This window comes from Lepidochelys olivacea (assembly GCF_965140295.1).
Source record: "Lepidochelys olivacea isolate rLepOli2 genome assembly, chromosome: 8".
Taxonomy (NCBI): domain Eukaryota; kingdom Metazoa; phylum Chordata; order Testudines; family Cheloniidae; genus Lepidochelys; species Lepidochelys olivacea.
Window position 1 is genome coordinate 26,850,126 of NC_140418.1, and position 26,053 is coordinate 26,876,178.

Here is a 26,053-nt window from a genome sequence, read left to right on the forward strand (position 1 = left end):
TGTTTTTATAGGAACCATTTTACCAGCATACCTTTCTGGAGCTGCCCATTTAAATTTACCCAAGTGAAAAAACTGTAGCCATAAGCCATTTTGGAGCTAATTGCTGCTTATCTCTCTTTTACAGTTTGTAAGTGCTTTTAATTTCTGTTATGTTTTCACCTTCTTGTCTTTGAAGAGAATTCCACATATTCACATCACACAGATAACCGTATCAATATGTCTGGTTATTACAAATGCAAAACAATGGATATTCTCCTGTTTTCTCCCAGCCTTTCAGCTTTTCCATACATTTCTTTGCTTTCCTTCTTCATATTGGTGATCTTCTGTGTTTTCCTCATAAGAAGGAATTCAGTGGGCTTTAGAGCACTCTGCTGTGAGAAGCATCAGAAAAGAAAATGTTGTGATGGTAATAAGGCTCATATCAGACCCAGAAGCAAAAAGGGGTGAATCCCTGTCTTGGGTGGAGCAGCTGGAGACCAGGAGAATGGATGTCCTCCAGGTTTCACTCAGCCTTTCATTCCTGTCTGTGTTAGGAGCTGCACAAGGGAAGGGACCTGCTATGAGGAGCTGTTAGGAATTCCAGAGGGCATTTATCTTGCTCCTTTCCCTCCCCAATAGTATCTTTCAGGGGTTATGCAGATGTATGTTTCTCTACCCTTCTAGTAGAACTCCAGAGACTTGCTAAGCTGGTATTTCTCTGACGTTCTGCAAAGAAATAATCTTTGCAATGTGTAGTTTGTCAAATGACTTCCTAATCATTGCCATTTGGTTCCCAGATTGATGCATAATTTAATGCAGCTCTGCTGCCACATCGTTTAGATCCGATGTGCCACAATCCTTGGAGCCTTGATTGTGAGGGTGATACTGCTGGTTTCCAAAGGCAGGGAATATGTTTGTGCATTTTTGATTGATCATTGGCTATAGGTAGTGCCATCTCTTATGGAAATCCTAATCAGAACTAATAATAAAGTGCCTGATCTGCCTCAGCACTGGAATGGCTGGCAGAGCTTTCTCTGACCACCCTGAGGCCAATACTGTGGTGACTATATGTTTATAGCATTCTTTTAAAAACTCTGCCCCCATAAAGGTAGCCAAGATTTAAATGCTGACTGACTGCATTGCGGTATCATATCTACTAGTTACCATGTCCCAGGGAGAGTCCTTATAAGAATGACGTGGCTGGGCAGAGGAGCATGGAAGGAGGTGAAGGGGAGGTGTCAAGAGTGACTGGATATATGGGCATTTAAGGTATCTATAGCCACTAGTAGGCAGTGGGTATTTCTTTCGTGATCCAAATCTATTTTTAAGATGTAATCAGAGCTACTAGAGAATATATAGTGAGATTTTCCTTTACCAAAATGCTTGATGTTCATGAATAGCAAGGATATTAACTTAACTAATGATCCTTTAAATGGGTATGTAAAATATAATTTAAACTACTTGCAACATGCAAAAGAGAGGCATCATTCATTACTGCCAAACTCACTGGCATGTGGAAATCAGAAAATCATTAGCCTTGATAGAAATAGTTTAATACAACAGGGAAGAGAACACATTATTTAGAGCAGTTAAATGACAATTGATGCAACCACTGGTGAAATGCAGAAAAATGAGTGTGATTTAGCAAATGATAAATGCAGCACTTACTACTTACGCATGAAAAAAATGGGAATTTTTCCTCATTATACTGTATATTTAGCCTGAGAGAAAAACTTTGTTGAAATGTTTCATGCACTAATCCTAATTTTCAAAAATATTTTAGACTATGTTTGATCTAAAATAAAATGCTTTATTGGATGAGGAGTATCAGACATACTGCATCTCTTTTTCTATAATGAGAGGAAAGTTACATAAGTAAAAGATGTTTTCACACTGTTAAAATCTTTAGTTGTAACAGTCTAAAGGCTTGTCTTGATTTGGGGAGTGTAATGTAACTGATCATTACACTGATACAGTTACATCATTGCTAATGTAGACACACTGGCCCTGATTTTCATTTACACAAAGGCCATTTTACATCTTTCTGCAAGTATAAAGGGACTTTAAAGTGAACATAAATATAGTTTATACTCACTTTAGAGTCCATTTACATGGCCAGAGTAGTTTAACATGGTCTTAGTGTAAACGTGAATGAGGACTGCTTAATTGGAGCAAAACATGGCCTGTTGGAAAGTGCAATCCCTCTTTTGCACTGGGGTACTGTGTTTGTATAGGGGTTTGCACTGATACAGCTACATCAATGTAGCTACACTGGTGCAAATTTCCCCAAATCCCTTATCCTTAAAATATTATGCATTGGTTAGTAGAACTTGCAAAGTGTGATTGATATGAAGGGGAGAACATTCTTCTGTTGCACTGATTTTCTTAAGATCATCTTTATGTTAAAAAGGCCTGGGGCTAGAATCTTTCTATTACCTTTTACATGATATAATAATTGAGTAATATGTTAATTATTATGAATTTGTTTTTCAGTACTTATGCAAAAATGAATTCAGTGAATGGCACAAGCCAACATAAAGGTGCCTTATGTCAATATAGCTATAGCATTTTCCATATGGGAATAGCTATACCAGTATAAAGCAACTTTATACTGATAGAATTGTGTCCACCCTTGGGGTTTGCACTACTTTAACTATAGTAGTATAGCAAAACGCTTACACCTTTTTAGTGTGGACAAGACCAAAGTTTGTGTCTTTGTCACAAAAAAAACCCCAACAATGCAAAAGTCACACATTTTTAGGGAAAACTGTAAAAATCATGGGGGGGGGTCGCATTATTTAGGGCAAAATGTCTTTTAATAACTAAAAATCATTTTTAAACTATTTCAATTTCCCAAGGTGTACAGAGCACCAAATTTGTGTAAATTCATGGTGACTAAGACCTTGAGGAGTTGTGAAAATTCCTAAATGTCATAGTTTTGGTCACAGAAATCATGGCTGATATAATCATGCTTGGAGAGCAGAAACAAAGCATATATCTTGTGAAGGAGGAGGAGGAGTGGGTGGTTGGGAGAAATGCTGCTCTTGTGTGCATCGACCAGACACAATTCAAAATTCTGGTGCTGCACCCATCTCCTATGGAATACGATAATGGGCACAACTAACCAAATGGTGTGAGTGGTCTCTAACAGACACACTGGGCCTGAACCTGATCTCACAACAATTTTATGCTGTGCAATTCTATTAACTTCTATGGAGCAACTCCTGATTTACCAGCATGAGCATCAGAATCAGACCCTTTCCTTCTCATGTGTGTCTTTAAATTACACTGGGATAGGATTGCAACATCTGGAAATTAGTCGGTTTTGTTTTGTAATGATATTAAAACAGCTTCAGCGTGGCAAAATGGAGATCATTTACAACAATGCCAACCAAATATTGTATATGACGAGACTAGGAATACTGTTACATAACAAAATAACAAAAAACATTTTGGGTTGATTGTAACAAAAAAAATTTGGAGGAAAAAATACAGTTTTTTCAAGTGTTAAGGGTGCCAATTCATGGCACTCACATTTTCTTGTTTGTCCCTTACACTATAATGAGCCCCAACACCTTATCTAAAAGGTAGACTGGATGGTTTCTCCTTTTAAAGTAGACCTTTGCAATTGACAAAAAGGCATGGGTCTGACATGATTTTGTACTACTTGGTAATGTCCATGGTGAAGGATCATGGTCAATATACTAGAGGAAGGTAATTTTGGAGATAAAGCTATTTGCTACACTATCTTATACAGATGGAGATATGAACATTACATGGTCAAAGGGGGGATAAGAAGAAGAAATGCTTGTGATACAGATGTCTACATTGTAACTAACTATGCCAATTTGCAAAAAAAAAATAAAATTTAAATCTAGAAATGAGCTTCTGCTATGTGGATCTACCTTAACAATATCAAAAGTGCAGCTATGGGAAAAGCTTATAAATAATTTTGTTTTTGAGAAGTGAAATGATTGCTCTTTGCAATCTAATTACAGGGACATAAAACTTTAATAGCAATTCATATCCATAACTTTTTTTCCATTGCCTCTTTCAGGTCTCAGTGGAGCTCAGAGAATATAGGACAATTTGAATTCTCTTCATAGATTCTTTTTGAATGGAGTGGTAAGTTCTAGTTTTATTTTTTTTGTCACTTAATAGAACCTGTATCCACATGCAACAATCATCAGACCAGAAATATGTACAATATCTTGCAAGCTGGTAAATTATGATTGCCTCAATCAGTTGTGCTCTACTTAATGTACAAGAATTACTTTTCAGTGATTTATTGTAGTTCTGCATTATGGCTTTTAAATAAACAGCTATGTTGTGAATTATGGCTCTTATAAGAGCAAGACATGAAGAAAAGTCTGATTTTCAAACTTTTGGTGGCAATCAAACAGCAAGTAAATCAATAAAAGTAATAGCTAAAAATGCACCTGCTGTTTCTTCTATATCTTGAAGTATTTAAGTTAGAAATGTAATTCCAAACTAAGAATTTCTTGGAACATCCAATACTCCAAATACCTATAGAGAAAGAACCTGACTCATTTAAGCAATCCAAGATATTAATTCTCTGGAATTAAGGTAAATTGGAAAAAAAAAGGCTCTTGATCTATATTTGACTGATCTGTACATAATTTCCATCATCCAATGGGCCACATTTTCAAAGACACCTCAGCAAGTTTTCTAATATTGTGCCCATAGTTTGGTAAAGGTAATTGAGATGCATATAGTTATATTTAGACATCTGACCACTTTGTAAGTTTAAAGTATGAGCCCATAAATCAGATAATTGAGGGTGAGAGTTTCCAAAAGCACTCCTGTAGCTTTTCCCATATGATGATGAGCAAGTTATAAAATACTACATATAACAGAGAAGACTTCTGCTCATAAGTCACTGGAGTGCCTTTCAAAATCCCACCCTGAAGGGCTAATTCTATTCTGAACCTATAACTGTTGCATCCAAAAGTTTTAATTGCAGCTGATTATGAGTGCTGTTATTTTTGAAAATTGGCACCACATACATCAAAATGCCATTTCATACAGTATAAATTACAATGTGAATTTCAGGAAATCCTATGCTGGGAAACATAATTTTTTGTCATTGGTTTAAAAGGTAGATATTCAATGTTTAATTCAGGCAAGCACAATAACCTGGAAATATCATCCACTCATGATTAGACATGAGATAGTGAATAGTAAAGTGTGAAGGGAAGAAGAATTAGCAAGACTCATGATCTCTAACAACCAAATCTAGAATTGTGTTATCCATTTATAAATGTTTTTAACTCCATACATCAGTTCTCTGTGCCATCTTGTAGCTCCTCTTGGGTTTTATAAGTGTATAGATAAATCAATGGGACTTTAGCCAGTGACTTCAATAGGGGATGGATTAGGCTTGTCAAAGTCTATCCTGAGTCACAGAGTGTTCATCAGGCTGATGCACTCTAAAGCATGTCAGTTTCCAGAGCCAAATGTACACAGGGACTGATGTGGCTGGCATCATGTCTGAGACACCTTAGACTCCTTAATTCTATGATTCAGGTACCATTTTGCAGCTTGGTGAACTGGAGGCAGGCTTTCAGTACGGGATTAAGTGAGACTTGAACCCACAACATCTGGGATTGTAGTCAAGTGCCTTAGCCACTCACCAATCACGACTCATAGTGAACTAAAGATAAATAACTGATATCATGAGCCTTGGGATAAAATCAAAATAGGGATACAGCACTGCTATTATGTCATTCACAATCACATTTTCATCCGCTAATTCACTGTACAACTAAGGCGTGTTTACAATGTTGGCTTAGTGTCTTTATTTTTTCATGTGGCTGTTTTACCACCCTGTATGAAATATTCATATATTGTGCCTTTTGCAAATTAGATTTTTCTTCAAGTGGCAAAACAAAGAATAAGCAAACATTTTGGAATAACAGAGACTTGATGGGATAACTCACATGACTGGAGTACTGTCATGGATGGATATAAACTGTTCAGGAAGGACAGGCAGGGCAGAAAAGGTTTGGGAGTTGCATTGTATGTAAGAGAGCAGTGTGACTGCTCAGAGCTCCGGTATGAAACTGCAGAAAAACCTGAGAGCCTCTGGATTAAGTTTAGAAGTGTGAGCAACAAGGGTGATGTCGTGGTGGGAGTCTGCTATAGACCACCAGACCACCGGGGATTAGGTGAACGAGGCTTTCTTCCGGCAACTAACAGAAGTTACTAGATCGCACGCCCTGGTTCCCATGGGAGACTTCAGTCACCCTGATATCTGCTGGGAGAGCAATACAACAGTGCACAGACAATCCAAGACGTTTTTGGAAAGTGTAGGGGACAATTTCCTGGTGCAAGTGCTGGAGGAACCAACTAGGGGCAGAGCTCTTCTTGATCTGCTGCTCACAAACTGAGAAGAATTAGAAGGGGAAGCAAAAGTGAATGGGAACCTGGGAGGCAGTGACCATGAGGTGGTCAAGTTCAGGATCCTGATACAAGGAAGAAAGGAGAACAACAGAATACAGACTCTGGACTTCAGAAAAGCAGACTTTGACTCCCTCAGGGAACTGATGGGCAGGATCCTCTGGGAGAATAACATGAAGGGGGAAAGGAGTCCAGGAGAGCTGGCTGTATTTTAAAGAATCCTTATTGAGGTTACAGGAACAAACCATCCTGATGTGTAGAAAGAATAGTAAATATGGCAGGTGACCAGCTTGGCTTAACAGTGAAATCCTTAAACACAAAAAAGAAGCTTACAAGAAGTGGAAGATTGGACAAATGACCAGGGAGGAGTATAAAAATATTGCTCAGGCATGCAGGAGAGAAATCAGGTTGGCCAAATCACACTTGGAGTTGCAGCTAGCAAGAGACATTAAGAGTAACAAGAAGGGTTTCTTCACGTATGTTAGCAACAAGAAGAAAGTCAAGAAAAGTGTGGGCCCCTTACTGAATGAGGGAGGCAACCTAGTGACAGAGGATGTGGAAAAAGCTAATGTACTCAATGCTTTTTTTGCCTCTGTCTCCACGAACAAGGTCAGCTCCCAGACTGCTGCACTGGGCAGCACAGCATGAGGAGGAGGTGGCTAGCCCTCTGTGGAGAAAGAAGTGGTTCGGGACTATTTAGAAAAGCTGGACGAGCACAAGTCCATGGGGCCGGACGCGCTGCATCCTAGAGTGCTAAAGGAGTTGGTGGATGTGATTACAGAGCCATTGACCATTATCTTTGAAAACTCATGGCAATTGGGGGACGTCCCGGACGACTGGAAAAAGGCTAATGTAGTGCCCATCTTTAAAAAAGCGGAGAAGGAGGATCCGGGGAACTATACGCCAGTCAGCCTCACCTCAGTCCCTGGAAAAATCATGGAGCAGGTCCTCAAGGAATTGATTCTGAAGCACTTAGAGGAGAGGAAAGTGATCAGGAAGAGTCAGCATGGATTCACCAAGGGCAAGTCATGCCTGACTAATCTAATTTCCTTCCATGCTGAGATAACTGGCTCTGTGGATGAGGAGAAAGCAGTGGACATTCTGTTTCAGTGTAGAATTTGGTGTCAATTTTATTTACTAACAGCTCATAGGTCTTAGTTCATTTTTTCACTGCCAACTGTCTAAAAATAATTTCTAACTCTCTCAGAGTACTTAGAAAACCTCAGCTTTTCTTGGTATGAAAAATGAAGCAGAGAGAGCTTAAGTGACTTGCTAAAGGTCCCTCAGTGACAGACTCACAAAGTAGAAACCTGTTTTTGTGATACCTGTCCAACCTTATAGATACATTTCCTCCATGGCCCTAAAGTATGGATGGTATGGAAGTATTAACTGAGAAAGTCTTGTCACTGAAGATTAAGTCCCAACTATAATACTATTCCAGAAGTTTCAGTTTACTCGTAATTTTTAACATTTGTTTTAACCTGGGTTCATGCCTCTTGAATTTTACTTGAACTCCCACCTAAAGAGAAACTCAGTTGAAGCTCCACCTTTTGCCTGGATTATGCTTCAAATCAAACATGCTTAACTCCCTAGGTTTTCTTTGAATTCAGGACAGGTTAATCAAAATGTTTTCAAACAAATCTTGAACCTCAGATGAGAATCGGAACTGGAAATTAGGGAAGCTTTGTCATAGGTTGAGTTTCTCTGTGAAAGGAGAATTACAGAGCCCTGATTATAAGGGGATCTATTATTTTAGGCTTATCGCAAGGATAAATTATTTTTTGGTATTGTAACAAGTTGTCATCCAATGGATGTCTGAACATGAGTTTGGGAAAACTGGTATGTAATGGTGTCTATAGAGTAAACATAATACTGAGTCTCTGTCTTCTCTGTAAAATAATATCTTAAGGGGCCTGCACTGGTTTTCTTACTTTCCATAACGTTGTAATGATATCATAATAAAGCCTCCATTGGTTATCATTAAAAAATTTGCCCCCATAACAGCATATTTCCAAGTGCTTAGTACTTGTTGGATTTCACCCAATTATTTGCAGGGGAAAGGGAATTATCAGGAAAACTTGGTTTCTGTTGAAAAATGTCATTTTGATAAAACCAAAATATTTTACACAAATATAGCCTGGTGTAACACAAATGCAATAAGAGAGGACACTCTACAGAACAGCCAGCCAGCCAGATGGACCAATATTTTTTTTTCAACTTAGTGTAAACAAGAAACAGTACTAATTAAAACTGATAATTGCTCAATTGCTCTGCCCACAGATTGATTCCTAAAGTGTGTTCAATCTGCCTTAAAGAACACAATAAGCCTGTAGCCTGCTGAAATTTGAAGTGTAAAAGGGTTCCATTTAAAAAAAAAAGGGTGATAATTTCTAGCCTTTCAGGTGAAAAGGTTTCAGAGAATGAATTCTTGTTACAATTTCCATACCTTATGTTCTGAATCATGTATTTGTTTAAAGAAGTGATTCTGCTAAATAGGATTATTTCTGTATGTACACATTTGCATACAAACACTTTTAACTTTGAAAATGCCATTTTAAAAAGCCAAAATGTTTTGTGGAAACATAGCCTGGTGATTAGGGCACTCATCTGGCACATGGAAGGCCCAGTTTCAAGGCAAGCAATGTTACTTAACAGTGCATTTATTAGAAAGATACCTTGGGTTGAAACCTTGAATGGGCTGAAAAAAGGGATATGTTCTAAAAGGTGATTGCTAACATGTATTCACTGTGGTTTCCAGAGGCATGTTCATAAAAATTATGTTTTCTAACTATCCCAGTTACAAAGGGTTTGGTTTATTTCCCCTCAAACTTTTAGATGATCATACATTGTGAAACCATTCTAAGAACAGTAATGCAGTATATGAACAAAGGTAACAAATTTCAGTCACATTATTACTTATGTTGGGACCATGGACTATATACGAGTTTCAAAGTGCTGTTTTGAAATGTATGATCTGTTTTACACTTCCCTTCATTCTATCAAAACCAGGAAACCCATGACTGATAACATAAATAGTTCAAAAGTCAGTTTATATCTTACTGGGATTCTACCATAAAACTTAACTCATTTGGAAACAAAAAGCAGGATATTCTTTCAAAGGCAAGCACAAAATTAAAAAGGCAGATATAGTTCTCATTGTCAATCTATTTTACTACAGCAGATCAAAAAAGTGAAATTATTTTTGTGGGCAAAAAGGTTTTTGAAATAAATTTTGCAAACAATTGTATTTGCCACCTTAATCAACGTTCTCTACCTCTTTCAGCTTGAGTAGGTTGGAAAGTCAATTTGATCAAGCAAGTCTGAATCCGAGGGGAAAAAACTGCCAAAAAATTCAAAACCATAATAGACAATGGTAGTTTTTGTAATAATTCCTGCTTCTAAAGTAACTTCAGACTCTGAAACCAATGGCATGTTTCAGAAGTGAGAATTAGAAATTCCAACATTGTTTGTTATGTGCCATAGGGATGAATTGACACCTGGCTTCTAAACCATGTAGGCATGGTTTGCTGAAAGGACTGGCAACAGAAATAAACTGACCATGTTTATGACATTGCTTTACACCTTTTCCCAAGTAGAGCTGGCTTGAAAACATTTCTATTTTTTGAAAATTATTACATTTGTCTTTCATTAATTTCTGGGAAAGCAGTCATTTAGCCTCTTTGTGGGTTGGTACAAGAAGTTGGCGGTTGTGGATGAAACACCTCATTCTGTTATGTGGTGTTGATCCTGCAAAAGGCTGAGGGTTCTGCTGACTCCCTGAGTCAGACGGCTCCAAACCCTTCCCAGGTAAAAAGGAAGTAGGATTGAGGAGAGGATGTAGGGTGTAGGCTGAGCAGTCCTGAGATACGGACCCTGGAAGCAGCCAGTTCTAAGGAGGAAAGCTTGAACTGAATTTAGTTAATCCTAATGCCTTTGATAGCAAAGCTAGACCTCAGGGATAGAGTGAGTTTATTACAGTTGGTTGCACGCATCTGGAATTTGATTCCAAAGTTGGTCCCACTAATACTGCTTCCTTATAAGTTTAGTCAAAGCATATTTGTGTTTCCCTGAGTTATGTAAAGCATTGGACGTTTTCAACACTGAAGTATCTGTGTATGCATCAACGAAAGAAAATGTATATGCAAATTAGAGGCAGCCCACAGACCACATTGCAACTTTCTTATGTGGCCTTCAGCAATGTAAGGGCTTTACCCTATTCATCTACAGTGGAAATAACTTAGAGTGAACTTTTGTTCAAAGACTTTTTTTCCCACCATATCCAATGTCTCATCTAAACTACAGAGAGGGAAGCAGTTGATGGGAACCAGGGAGGAATCACAAAAGTCAAGACCTGGATTCTGCCAGAGAGCAAAGTGATTGCTGTAGATGAGGATACATTAGGAGAGTACCACTTTACCAAGAATCAATCTTCTTTCTTTCTTTCTTTCTTTCTTTCTTTCTTTCTTTCTTTCTTTCTTTCTTTCTTTCTTTCTTTCTTTCTTTCTTTCTTTCTTTCTTTCTTTCTTCTGATATATAATGGAAAGTCTTAGACAATCTAAATACGTCCGTCACCACCCCTATAATTAGATTGCACACCCTAAGGGCTGAGAACTAAGCTCTCCTCTGTGGTTCCTGGTGCCCTAAGCAGAGCGTGGGAGATAAATAAATAGTACTAGCCTTTTACAAGGCATTTTCCACACCAGCATCTAACATGGTTTATTAATGTTTGTCAGGCAAGTTTTATTTATACCTGTCTCCTAATAACCTGAGATTCATGCACATTCACACACACACACACACACACACTGAGAGATTCATTATAGTTTAAGAAAGCTGAGCTGTGCTAGCAAGAGGGGGAATAGAATGTGCTACATCTCCACTCCCAGTAGATACTGGGAGCAGGCATAGTGCCCGTTCTAGTCATCTGCGGCTTCAATCTACTTGTATAGTCCATTGACTGGTTCACAGTCATGGATTGGGTCATGGTCATACTCCTTTCCCACTGAAATAGAAACTTTTTGTGGTGGTATCCATTGGCAGCAGCACTATCTCTGAACCCTCCTCTACGGTCCTGCAACTATGTAAGTACTCCTCCCCACACCCCAGTGCTCCCACTGTGCTGCATCCATGAAGAGATTCAGTGGAACAGCCTGGGAGAGAACCTAAGTGTCTTGACTCCCCATTCAGTTATTTAGCCATTGCGCAATACTCCCTCAAAAATATATTGTAAGCAACACAGCCATGGGATCATAGACACCAGAGCTTACAGAGTTTTTCTTTGTCATCTTACAGTAATTACTTTTACACTATTCTCCTTCCCCAAATACCAGTTCTGTCATAGCTTGATCAGGGTTTTCATAACACTAATGAAACTACCTTTAACTGTGCAAGGTTTGTAGAAGAGATGTGCAGTGTCTCTGTATTCCACTGCGAAAACAATCCCCATTCCAACACAAACAACATTTACAACACAACATTTAATCAAAGGTCATAAGTCTGTTGTAATTCTGTTGCTTTTTGCTGACCAAAAAAAAAAGATTGCTTGTATCATTACATTTTCTATTTTTATGGAGCAAAACAGCCCTTCATTTATAGTAATACTGTCTATGAGATACTGCACTGGCAGAAAAATAACAGATTATTTTTCTTTTTCTGCAAGTGGTAGAAACAATGAGTCATAATTCACTGGTGCAGCAATGGATATAGAAATAGAATAATGTTCTTTAAATTGATTTTGGGCAGGTGATCAGAACACAATCTTTATTTTTTTTAATTTTCACCAAGTTGTACTAAACTATTTAACTTCCTATTCCTCCGAGAATCAATATAAGAGTGGGAAGCAACATAATGAAATCTGATGGCTGTAAAGATAAAACAGAACACTCTTATTTACATATTATTTGCCATTATAAAAACCATGTAATTGGAAAATTGGGGAAATATTTAGTAAAATATGTAAGAATACCTTGTAAACTTTGGGCTGGATTTACAAGGGAGATTTATGTATTCAGTGTTGAGTGTTGTTGCACTGAACTTTTAGACACCCTGCCAGCTAGTGGAATTAATGACCCTGAGTTAGCAACCCTATACAGTGCCTGGGGAGTTAAAAAAGAGAATCACAGAAACCAGCATGCCGAGCAGGTAGCCCCTAAACTAGCCAGTAAGAAACACCAAGAAGGGTGAGGACTAAGTCCCCCACTCTCTCCAAGGGATGTAGGTACCTGACACCAAGCTGGAGGGAGACATCTCCCACTTCTCAGAGTTGACAGCCATGAACCTTGTCCCGGTGTTAGGTGCTTAGACCAGGTCAGCCCTTCCTTAAGAAAAAAAAGATGGGCAAAGGTGGAGCCCGTGGTGACACCTCCTTTACAGCCAATGACTTAATGGTTAGAGCACCCTCCCAGACTATGGAATAATAGTTCTCAAACTTATTTGATCATGCCCCCTTCTTTCTATCTATATAGTTTATGCCCCCCCACCACACAAGTACATATCCCAATAAAAAAAATCAACATGAAACTCACTAAATGTTAAAAACAACTAGGCATTGATTCAAACAGAGCCAACGATGGACTGTAATAACAGCAAAATTGCAATTGGGGTTCATGCTTAAAATTTAATGTGCGCACTGTGTTGTAGCAAACCGACTAATGTACAGATGGCAATGACTTTGTAAAATGCTATGCAAGCTTAAAAGAAATCTGTCAAAATGCATAACACCATCTAGAGGCAAATGCACCGCGCTATTTGAGGACCCGATATGTCCGGAGGAATCAGCTTTGCTAGTTATTCATTGCTAAGGGTAAAATGTGTGCAGTATGTTTTTTTTTTCTCCCAAAGTGTCTCACACCTCTCTGCCCCCCAAATACATTCCAAGCCCGCTTCCACACTTTCAAATCCTCTGCTGTGGAAAACCCAGGTTTAAATCCCTACTCTGACTGGTTCAGAATGCAGATCACGCCCCCAGCCTAAAAATGGCTATAGATAGTCTTAGGTGTGTCTGCCTGTCTCTCCTTTTGGAGTTGTTTCAATTTGCCTGAAATACTTAAATATTCATTGGGCCAGGGAGAGAGGAAGAATGACTCCATAACCTAGTGATTAGTGCATTTCATATGAGACCCAAGTTCCAGTCTGCGTTACAGTTACTTAGTCTGTTTCTAGCAGCAGAAAATTAGGTGCTTCGGGGATTTCACTGGTGGAAATATAGGCACTGAGGCACTTTAGCAGCTGAGCAGTGGGTTTGTAAATTCCAGTGGTGGCTAAATACTGGAATTAGGCACCTATGCCCCCCTCGTTCAGTGGTGGCCAACCTGTGGGCCGCATGCGGCCTGTCAGGGCAAGCTGCTGATGGGCCATCAGACTGTTTGTTTACATTTGAACGACCTCCCACAGCTCCCAGTGGCCGCAGTTCACCATTCCCAGCCAATGGGAGCTGCGGAAAGCGGTGCCCAGGCCCACACCAGTTCCATTCCTGGGTCCATCCTGGGGTTTTTGTGGTTGGGGTACTATATTGTTACCTGCATCCAGAGTGACTAGGAAAGAGCATGCATACTTTTACCCACCTTTGTAAAATGCTTTGACATCTGTGGGCACAAAATCTTATCTAAATTCAAACTCTTATGCTGCTGTATGAGAGTAGGAAGGGAAACTCACTGTGTGCAAAGCTCTTATCAAATACAAATATCAAACCAATGGGAAGAGATAAAGGATATTTTCTCATTATAATCTTTCAGTTTTAGCCACATGAGGTGTTATCTCTAAAAATAATAAAATAAAAAAAATGGGAAGAAAGAAAAGTAAGTTTTGAGTTGGTTGAGAGTTCCTTTAAGTTGTATTATACAATCTCTGTAAGTATCCGCATTGGTGAGAGTATAAAAAGATGTTTATAGTATTAGCTGCAGGCCCCTCTGAGCAGCATTCATTATAAACAAGAATCAACTTGAGCCTGAGAGGTTGGCTCTAGCACAGTGAGACACTTGTTAAAAAAAAAAACACAACTGTTTTCTTACAAAAGACATGGACAAACTGAACTATGGATTCTCCTCCTCTGTCTTTCTCTGCTTCTGCTGCCCTGAGCTATTTATTTTTTGTACCTCTCCACAGAAGTGCAAGTCACTTTCTATGAAACCTGCTAAGTAGGTGTGAATAGAATATTTCGGCAGCAGGGCAGTAGTGATCTTAATAAGTGATGGTGTTATTTAATAATCTCACTGAAAAAATGTGCCTGCTCTATTGATGATGCTTAGAGAGGCTCTTACTTTGATGCTGCATTGAAGCAGCAGCAAAAGTGTGGGGAATATCTTTTAAATGACATGTTTAAAAAAAACTCAGGTCAATGAGTAATCCTGAAAAAAAGTAGCAAAGAGTGTACAGTATCGTTGAGAATTTGAGAGAGTGAGAAGAAAATTGTTGTGAAAAATTGAAGAAGAGTTGCTATCACCTATTCTGATGAGCATTTTAGCTCTCTTTGTCTCTGAGCTTTCTGTTAGGATTCTCCAGACATTTTATTTGAGGTTGTAAGGTGAGGGAACAATGATACAAGAATATAAAAAAAAACCAGTGGGTTTCTGTGAGCAGTTTTCTAAGATATATGATCAATTTCAAAATGGATTTGTGCGTGTGTGTGTATATATATATATATATATAATAAAGTTTGAATCATATTGTTCAGTGTGTAATGAAAAGGTAGATTATTCTGACCTCTCTCACACAGAGAGTGGAGTTAGAGCTTTCAGCCCTGGAGAGGAGAAATACAAAGCTTCTGTTTATGCAGGAAAATTAACATGAAACACAGAAGTTCCCCATCATCCCAAACAAATATTTATTATTGTGTTAAAGGATTAAAAAGTGGACACACTACCATCTGTCTCTTGGGTCTGGCTTTGGAAATGTGTAGTTACGAGTTACTCCACTGCCATCTTCATTCTCATCAAAATTGTCTGCTTTAGGGAAGATCAAGTTAAGAGTCACCTTTTCTCCAAGAATCTCAAGGCAGTTTTTGTAGATTAATCAAGCCTTGCAACACCTGTGTGCAGCTGGCAGTGTTACAAATCCCTTTTACAAATGAGGAGACCGAAGCACTTCAAAATGAAACAACTTGTTCAAGGTCACACCATTAAACCAGTAGCAGAGCTAGGAATAGAACGCCAAATTTCAAATTTGTAGTCCCTGTTTGGACCATTGGACCACATCGTCTCCAGCAATTTGCTAAGCTTCTAGTGAAAATCAAATTCCTTTCTTCTCTCACGTTAGAGTCTCTTCTTTCTATATGTTCACTCTAGTTCCCTTAATGCCAATAGAGGTATAAGTGCATGTCAAAAGGAGAATAGGCTCTAATTTGTATCTATTATTGCTTCACTTATCATGTTTTGCTTTCCAAAGTTTCGCCATTAGACGTCACTCACATGGTCTCTCCCTGTCATGCATCGGGTGATTTGCTTCTATTCTCAGCATCATTAAATTAACTTCTAACTCAGCCAACTAGGCCACATGGTGTATTTCCCACTGAACCAATAGTGGATTCTGAATTTGAGAAGTGATCTTTAGATTCTGAATCTAATCTTTAAAAGTCTGAAACTATGACAAAATTTCTATAAGAAAGCATTGGCGATTGGATTGTAAAATTTAATGGAGCGAACTGTAGACCAAGCCTATTTTCAGTTGCTGATTGTTAGTTGCTCTAGTCTTGTCAATCTATTTTTCCCATTACTTCTCCTTGCTTATGTCATTCTATTATTTCTCTGCTTGGCTTGCTTTGTATATTGTGACACCCCGTCTCTCGCTGACAGGGCCGGTGAGTTGTACTCCTTGAGGAATTTTCTACCCTGTCTTGGCAGAAGAGCATGGATAGTAATCCTCCTCTAGAGAGATTGAACATATCACTTCTTTGACACACTTAGCCTTTGCTGACCAGAGGCCTATGAGCCTAAGTTTTATATATGGGTGACAGTATATTACCTTCTTATTGTTCTGTGAGCTGAGTTCCAAATAGGCTGTGGCTTTGTGCAATTTTATATGAGAATGCAGCAAGGATTAGAAATTCACATATTGTAGGTGGGGATCTCTTGGCTAGAGGCACTAATCCTTAGTTGTTGAAAAGATCTAAGACCAATTAAAACAAAGTATTGCTTTAAAAATATTATAATGCACTGTGATAACATATCATAACTCTGAAATTATAGGAGTTCAATCCTTGATTTATAAAAATTGAGCTCAGTCCTTGTCTGAGTTTATCCTATGCTTTGCAAATTGATTGGCCATATTGTTATTTAGCATCTCAGAGAGCACGGAAGAATATTAGGCATGAAACATTAATCAGGAAATTATGCATTGCTTTCACAATTAATGTGCAACTGGACTTTACTTTGTAATATTGTATTAGCTCTTAACATGCAAATTATTATAGGTAATTGCCTCATTTTTCAGTGGCCATTTGATGGATTGAAGTTTCATGCAGAATGTTCTGTGTAATTTAAAATCTTGCACTGATTTGTTTCTTTACTTGTTCATAAAAATCTCTGTTTTCTTTGTTATACATCAGGCATATAGGGTGGATAGCACTGTAAAATTCAATGTGCAAAGTTAATTTTTCCAGTTCTTTTAACCCTAACTAGCGTTGGCAATTTGGCCAAGTGTTATAACAAAGATGTGTCTTGACACAGTAAAAATAAAAACAAATGCAGAGGAACTGCACTTGTAGCATGAGTCTAGTTGTCTTTTTACTGTTCCAGCTGTTTAAAACAAAACTGAAACACAAGTTTAACCTTATGTACCTCCATTTCAGGACTATTGGTGTTGTATCTGTATACTGTATAGTAAGCATGCAAGTCTAAAATATCAATGGGTGCTTTTCCATATTCAGTAACATCCTCTGATCAATAAAAATATATAATTTCAAAATGATGCAGTTCCATTATTTAAATACCAAAACACTTCAGTAGTTTTAAAACTAAAGATAACTGGAATGGGTATGTTTTATCCTCTTTTGTATTTACGATGCTACATGTCATAACGACATTTCCAAAACAAGTACTGGATATTAGTCGGTTTCTGACCCATAAAAGTATTTTGATATATATGTGAATAGCTGAGAATATTTAGCTCATTCTTTCCCCATATTTTTCAATCTTGAATGTCACATAATCACAAGTATTTGTTGTGATCTTGTCTATTCAGAATCCTGCTGCTGTAAAATAGCTTCCCCATAAATGTCAAGCAAAGTAAAACTGAATGCCTATATTTAAATAGATTTTAACAGATAATAAAACTCGAGATTAAAATGGTTTCATTCAATGAGACAGACAGTTCCTTCAGTTCTGTGCAATTTGTGTCACATTATGTAAAATACAAATCCAAAACCACCAGAAAAACAGAAGCACAATTGTAAAAGTATCTTTTAAAATGAAGCTAGAAATGTTGTATTTTAATCCTAGGTCAAGTAGAGAATGAAAAAGATAATAGTAGGGTACCAAATCCTGTTTTTAAACATTGCAGTGCAAGGGTTTGATTTGTTTTCCTCTCTGTTCATGGGCTGTGACACCCAAATTTCAAGCTCAATAGTTAGAATTTTTCCCTCCCCTACATCTTCTAACCTCCCTTTGTTTAAGGGAAAGCAAAAGAATTAGAGTATTTTGACACTCGATTATGTCAAGCACAAGAGAAAATTGCTTTTCCATTTGCAGGTACCCATTTGGCATCTTATCGCAGAATACCGAGATACAACACAGCTTACAATTGGTTCACCAACACAAAGGGATGTATCATGTCTCTTGTGATTACAGCTACTGACAGTCTTTCACTCACTAAATATTAAAATGGACATGTGAAATTATGTGACTGAAAATTATTATTTTCACCCGTCTAGTGCCCAAGAATAAGTCTTATCAGGCACACTATTGAAATCTGTTATATTGAGGTTAGTTTGAATTTACCATCAGGGAAACCATTTTTACAATCAGTCAACACAGCTTGCAGATGAATTGAAACAGCACATTGATCATCACTGAGCACATGATAGGTGAGGGGAAAAAATGGACAAGATGGGTGAACCCTAAATGACACTCTGGTTTACAGTGCATAGATAATTCGAGTTAATCACGTTCTCGAGCGAGGTTGGTTGATTTTTTGTGATGGACTCACATTTTAAAGTTGGTTAGTTCACATGGCTTCCTACAGGCCAGACTTTCAAAGGAACAATAGTATGTGCCTGCCAGCAAGTGCTTTCTTGCATACTCAAAATGATGTCTGTTTCCATAAAGCCATAAAATTTATGCGTGTTTATAGCAGGGTTGAAAACTAGACCTGATCACTATGGGCAGGGTTTAAGCACCTTTAACAGCTTGTTATCTCTGGATTCATGGCTCTCTTGCTCCTCCCCTAGGCCTAATGGCAGCCAATGCACTGCTATCAGTGCTACTGGTACATGCCCTTAACATAACATCGGACATAATGCAGTCCACCTACACAAAACTTTATTCATTTTTAAATAACAATTAACTCTCCCCACCCCACCAAATCTTAGGCTTACTCTTTCTCTTTCTGAGTAATGATGATGGCTAAGATAAGTGGTAGACAATTAAAAATACCCCAGTCCACTCTGCCTAACGAACCACAGGCTGTGGTCCTCAGCATACTTTGAAAGTCAGCTTTCTCAGGCTATTTCTGATCAAGGTGGGATGTGAATTCACAAGTCCTGCTGTTGTTCTTTTCTCTTAAACCTATTCCGCTCCAGCTCAAATGCTATGCTCATTGTAGCTGCGGTATAGTCAGGCAGGGAGAGAGACTGTCTTTCAAAAAGGCAAGTCACAAGACAGGGCTCTATAGATTTACTTAAAATTACACCTTAAAATGAATAGACAGTAACTATAGGACTGTGACAGTACTGTCACCATATGCTTCATATGCACACCCCATCACACACTAAATTCAGAGCAAGCCTCCTTACAGTCGAACTAACTTGTAGTAATGAATTTCATTCCTGAAACGCTTTTGACTAATATAGATGTTGAATACCAAATAAAAAAGACAATGAATTGCTTGTTGGCACCAAATATACATTGTTGACTGGGAGAGATTACAGAGAGATGTCATAAAGCATTGACCTTGATGGGGCTGTCTTGGTTGGTTGTGCTTTATATGGGATCTTCTGAGGCATTGGTAGCCTTAGATCTGTAGTGGTGACACATTTTCTTCTGAGCTATGGGAGATAATGTCATTATCGAGTTGCAGAGGGTCAACATGAGTTGTCTGTCACCTCCCATTTGCCACTGATTCTCACAGACTAGCTTCTTTTCACTTTGGGCTTACATGAATGGCATACAAAGCCATACACAATGTCACCATGTTGCTGATGCTGGGGAAATAGCATTTGTCACCACAGCAGATTATTCAGTAGAAAGCACCAAAGAAATAAGTAGTATTAAGGAGCAAAGCAGTGTAGTGTATTTTGTGGAATGTGAGGATCAGTTCCATACTGGCACATGAATAATAAAAGCATATTTACCTTTCTTCAGAAAGAAAGAATTCCTTCCACCTCGGCAATTTTTCAGCTACCTTGATCCCAGATAACAATTCACAAAATATTCTTTTTAATCAGAGTTTGTAACTTGTTTGCTTTCAGCTAAATAATACATTATAGATTTTAAATCACGCACATTTTATTTTTTGTGCCATTGACAAACCATTTCACGATTTTTTACAATGAATTAACATAAAACTACATTAGCAAAATGATACATCAAAAAGAAAAAATACAGAAAATAGAGCTCTGATCTTGATGTAAAAGAAAGTCAGAGATTTCTAATTCCAGATTTCAAGAGATGGCGAGTTTCATAAATGCGGAGTACAGAAAACAAAATTTCTTGTCCCCAAAAGGATTTGAATTGGGATAGAAAGCAGTTCCATTTGGTTGATATTTCTTTCTGAAAACAAAATATTTTGTAACCACAAGTTTACTTTCAGAATTGCATAATGTTCTATCACTAAAGTCACTTTGAAGAAAGAGAAGTAGATCGGAGTGTCAGACACATAACAGTAATGCATGCAAGTTCACTTATTCTGTGTTCAAATATTGAGCAACAAGGAACTCCAGATGGAAGCTTGGAACAACTAAATCTGTCAGCATAATATTTTGTACACTAAATTAAAATATAAAAATGGACATGGTACAAACATACATACATAAACCAATCAAACTCAGTGCTCAAATGAGCTCCCTCCTAGTGATCCAGCAGGATACTACCAGCAGTTCTACAATATCAGTGGAAGGTAGATATATAAGAAATAAATTGAAAGATAAGTATTGTAGATTCCACTCTAGGTAGTTAATGTCTAAAACAAACATTGTTGAATTTTAATTTACTTTTTCTAATACAATCAAAGTAAACACATCCTGAAACTATTGACTGTCTTTTGTTGTCTGCACTACAAAAGTAAAATTTAGAGCACTTTCAAATATGTTGTAAATCATATATAAAAAAGAAGTGAGTGATCTATCTGTAGATATTTATACACACACTACGTATGGTGATAGCCATATAGCAGATTACTGACTGTTGTGATAAATTGCATTTTATCATGTGACTTTGATCACCTTATCTACATTGCCCACTAATTTCTGCCATGATTACTTACTAATTTCTGCCAGGACTACTGCCATTTCTGTATCTCCGAACAACTTCAAACAGGTGCAATTGCCAAACTCAAGTGAATAAAACAAAGGAAAAACCCTATGAGAGAAATGTTCAGTCAATGCACCTTCACTCCAGCTCAGCAGGAATTCTTTTGTGCTATAAGGATGTATATTTTTCAATAACAATTTGGATGGCATAGTGCCTTTGCCATATTCTCCAGTGTACCTTATTTTGATTCTATTTATTTCTCAGGACGGAAGACAGAAAACACCAGTAGTTGCCTTCATTCAAACTATTCATCACACTACAACTAAGCAAAAGAAAATGAAACAAAAAAGAAAAGAAAAGAAAAACAAATTAGTTCAGTCTCTGTTTCTCAGTGTTCTTCATTATCTACTCCTCCTCCTCTTGGCCATTTATCTAAGCACCAGCTAAGTGTTGACAGAACTATCAACACCAGTTAGCAGCTCGTGTTCACTTGCATCCATTCCATCTTTAACCACAATACTATGGAGTTATCAGATAAAATTGATTGTAGTTCATAAGATGTCCAGGAGCACTGAGCTTAAGTATAGTCTCTTGGTGTGAATCCACCAAAGGCACACAGTCAAGTAATACAAGTCTGTGACTGTAAGAGAAAAGTGTAAAGTCTTTAGGCTACAAGTTTAGGTTTCATATCAAGAGGAAAATGAACAAAGACAGTCCAAAGGATGAGAAGGAGGTCAAATAGACAAAAGGAAAAAGCAAACATGGAAGTAAGTTCAAAATAACGTTTTCCCATTTTGACCCAAGTGGCTAGTCAAAGTTCAGGGCCCTGGGAATGTTCCAGTTGGGAATAGAAATTGATGATGGAGTCTGTTTGTTTTTGTTTGTTTGTTTTTTGATACAATCTTGTTTATTTATGAGGAATCTACAAAGTCCTGCTTCTGTGAACACAGGATGAAAAAACAAAACAAACACCAGCACAACAGGGTATAGATTCTTGGGCTTACATCCCCAAGCCTCTTTAGCCAGCACCACATCCAGAACCTGGCTTCCCCAGGGTCACCGGGCATACAGGCTGCTGTATGGATTTCTTCCTGCCTCTGAGTCTCTCTGTTTCTTGTCTTTCCCCATCTTGCTAGTTTTCCATATCCACCTACCTCATTAGAACAATAGCCCCATGTTACTAGTTTCTGGGCAGACTCTATTATGCCTTGTTTTAGGTGTGGCTACTTAACTGTCTCTTACAAATATCTTAAATGAAGTTTACATAAGTTTCCACATACAAGGTTTTAACTCAACCCATAACAAAGTTTAACCCAGTTCATAACAATAGCATATACCTCAAAGAGGGTCCAGTTAAATTCTCAGTCTAAGGTTCATCACAAACATTTTTGGGGTCTATGGAGGTGATAATAGTACCATTCATTTCTTTATGTTTTAAAATTTTAGACTTAACAGTTGATAAAATGAGTCTTTCCACTACCCCAAATCTATCCTCCCTCAGCAGTACTTCTCCATGCTGGCATGACTCTCTTCATCACAACTCCTCCCATAGTGCACTATTGTTGACCCTAGTAAGGACATCATGTCCCTACTGAAATAACTAGGCTGTGTCCAGTGCTCCAAAGTCAATCTTTCTAGTTTGGAGTAAGTGAAATTTGGGATCATGAGCTGCTTGTCATCATTACAGCACCCAGCAACACAAAGATTCCCCCTCCCACACCACATATCCTCTTATATCCCCTGACACTGTTCTGGTTTCTTTTTGAAAACAAGGGAGTGGGAACACAAGTGGCTTCTTCCATTGTTACGTTGTTCCCTTTAAACCTCACTTGCACCTTTACGGCTTTGTGGTACTTCCTATGACTCTTTTTTTTCTTGCTCATGACTTTCTCTTGGTGCATCTATATTCTGCTATTTCCTATTAAAGCATATTTTATTAGGTCAGCTGTATGGTGAAGAGCAAGGCATCCAAATATAGCAAAGAGGTTTAATGTCTCAGGAATAGGTATATTTTTATGTAAGCAAACCAGTTTTTGCCTAACTAGTAAATAAAATATGAATTAGATACTTATGTGATGTTATAACTTTTTACATTATTTAAACCTTACGGACATTCTCTTATAACAGCTAAAATAATGATATTGTGCATGCTTGGCACACTGTTGTCATGTTATTTTCAGACTGTAAACTTGGTGACTCTGATATCTTTCCTAGAAAGTGCAAACTATCTAGTTTGCAAGTCAATGAATTATTTGGAAGTAGAGTCAAGTGAAGAAAAGGAAAACCAAGTGTATAATTATAGGGCCCAACTCTTCAACAAAGTTTTCAGGTGAGTCATCCTTACCTAATGAAGTAGTTCCACGGAAAACAGTGCAACAATATAAATAAAAATACTTCACGTGAGGAACAGAAACAGAATTGAGCCTGTATGTTCCCAAGCCATTCCAAATGTTCCTTTGAGGAACATTTCACAGCAGACTGGGGCTAACCTTCCCACAACCAGGCCATCCTGCTTTTCCTGGATTAATGACTTGAAATAAAGAATGGTGATGAATATTACTTCCAACCACTCAACCATAAAGCCATTTGCAATGATTTCCTGTAACGCAATATTCTTTATTATATGAAGCATTGTGTTTAACAATTTCCATTATTTGTTCTGTTGAAAAAGGCAGAAAACATGAAAACCTGAGCATTGACCCTGACCTCTACAGAGGGAAGGTCATATGCACACACCTGTACAAGCAAGACAATTGTAACCAGGCAGAGATACAGTCCTCACTAGGGAAACTTGGAGAAAAGTTCCCTGGCCTCATTACCCTTGAGTCAGAACTACCCATTTCTGGGTCTATGTTGGTCAGCTTTGGAACCCCTGGATAATCCATGGCAATGCTGCAACCCCCAGTCCTCCTGCAATCCTTAAACAGACTATATGCCAGTGGGAGGCCCACAGCCTGGGTTCTGCCAATGAAAGGAACTGACCTCTGTAGCTGAACAGTCAGCCGCTAATGTGATATTGTTGCAGTATGAGTAGTCATGAATGAGCACCACTGCAGGACTTGAAGTGTTCCTTTGGTTGATAGAACTGTCTATTATTTCTAGTAATAGAGTTGTGTGGAATATTCATAGAAAATGGCATGCCTAAAATTTGTTTCTTCACATTTTATTCAGAAAGGAAAAAAATGTCTATGTTTGAGGAATAAAATGCCAAACTTCATATATATATATATATATTGCTGAACATTGGACCATTATGTACGGTAGAAAATTGGTCTATTTTCAAAGGATAAATTTACTTGTTTTCAAGTGAAAGGTGACATTTGAGCAAAACCATGTGAAAATTCACATTATTGCATACTTTGAGGTGAAAAAATACCTATTTCACAGAATTATAGTACATTGAAGAGCTAGAGGTATAGAGGAGCTCCAGAGTCCCAGAAGTTTATTATGGCCTATACAAGTCTATTAACCTGGGGGGTGCTGATATACTACAGTGACTAGAGGTAGAACAAAACTGTGAGAGAGATACATTGTCCATGCATCCAATCTGAACTTCTTCAAGCATTGCGGCCCTGTTTGTCATCTCTCATAAGTTTTACACCAGTGTGGCCCTATTGACGTCAGAAGTTACTTCTGTCTTACACCAGTATAAGTGAGAAAAGGATCAAGCCCGGTCATTCAGAACTAGAGCTTTCCTTTTGAGGACTGGGAGAGAAAGCAAGCATTGTGACAACTGTTCCTTTGGCCTATTAATTGCCATTACTTATCTTACTGGCCACGGTCTGAGCAGTACAGGCTCTTCTGAGGCGGTATCTGATGGGCTGGATGCAGATGCAACCTTCATATTTAATGGAAGGATCAAACCTTTAAAGAAGTGCTCCTAGAATGATGTAATGCGAGCCGATATAATGGAACAAGTGATAATGTTAATGCAGATGCCCATTTCTCCACAGTGTAAGGTGGAAGAGAAATAGTATGTAAGAGTCTGATTGTTAGCCCTGAATCACGAAACTCTAATATTTTTCCAGATTTGGGGACCAATCCAGCATGATACTGAGTAGATACCAAGAGGTGCTGAAATCCCTCATCTCCCACTGAGATGAATTTAACTACTTTCCTTTCCCCACTCCAATTTGTTTTAACCTTTTAATTCATTCTTTAATCCTCTGCAGCACAATATTCTCATTGTAGGGAAATAATTGCAAATGTGCTTTGTCTATTTGTTTGCTTTGTGGTGTTATGTGCATGTGTGCTTATTTCAAAAGAAGTTCTGCTCCTGCTGGGGAAAACAGTGCAGGAGCTTAGTTCATTCTCATTTTGAGCTCTGTATTGTAAGAAGCATTTTAATAATTGCACAATTTGCTTATGCTTACAGTGTGATTAAAAGGCTTGTGGTGGGAGTGTGAGGTAACTTTGGTAAGGTAGGAGCTTTATTTTTGTTTCTTCACTCCCTGCAGAGTTGCTCCTTCAATGCTGCAGTGTCATTTCTCAATGAAGCTGCTTCATCGGAACAGGAAGTTGCTGAGAATAACATTTAGATGACAACGGGATTATTATGCTGTTGTTGTTTCACCAGCTGGGCAATGAGTCATGCAGCCATTTTTCAAACAGTGTTTGTATAAGAGAGCTTTGCTACTTCTCAAAGAAGTAGAGTAATGAGAAGCTTTCACTTCTAGTCAAACAATTTTGAAAAAAGACTTAGGGTTCATATGCTTAATATGTCACAACATGTATCCGATTATCTTCAATAATTCTAAAATCATATGATCCTCTGGAAGAGAAACATCTGTTTTGCAATACTTTATTTTTCTTGCATAACACAACCTTTTCTTGTTCCCCAGAAGGATCTTAGGACTAACTGCTAACAGTTTTGAGACACTTGGTAGTGTCATTAAGTGTCATCTCTACACATATACCGACAGTTTATGTTGTTACCAAGTTGTGTTACATTTTGTGTGCCAGACACAGGTAATTGTCAGCATGGGCTGGAGAGGTGGCAACTTAAGGTGTCACAGTTGAGAACATTTCAGTGAAAT

At 38.0% G+C, this 26,053-nt stretch overlaps 1 long non-coding RNA gene across 1 annotated transcript in view; it reads left to right on the forward strand.

The window, feature by feature from the left end:
• Window positions 1-25,555, forward strand: part of LOC311525697 — a 372,687-nt gene extending 347,132 nt beyond the window's left edge. The window contains exons 5-6 of the long non-coding RNA XR_014712841.1: window positions 4,037-4,104; window positions 25,475-25,555. This is a non-coding gene — a long non-coding RNA (uncharacterized lncRNA). The remainder of the gene's footprint in view (window positions 1-4,036; window positions 4,105-25,474) is intronic.
• The last annotated feature ends 498 nt before the right edge of the window (window positions 25,556-26,053 follow it).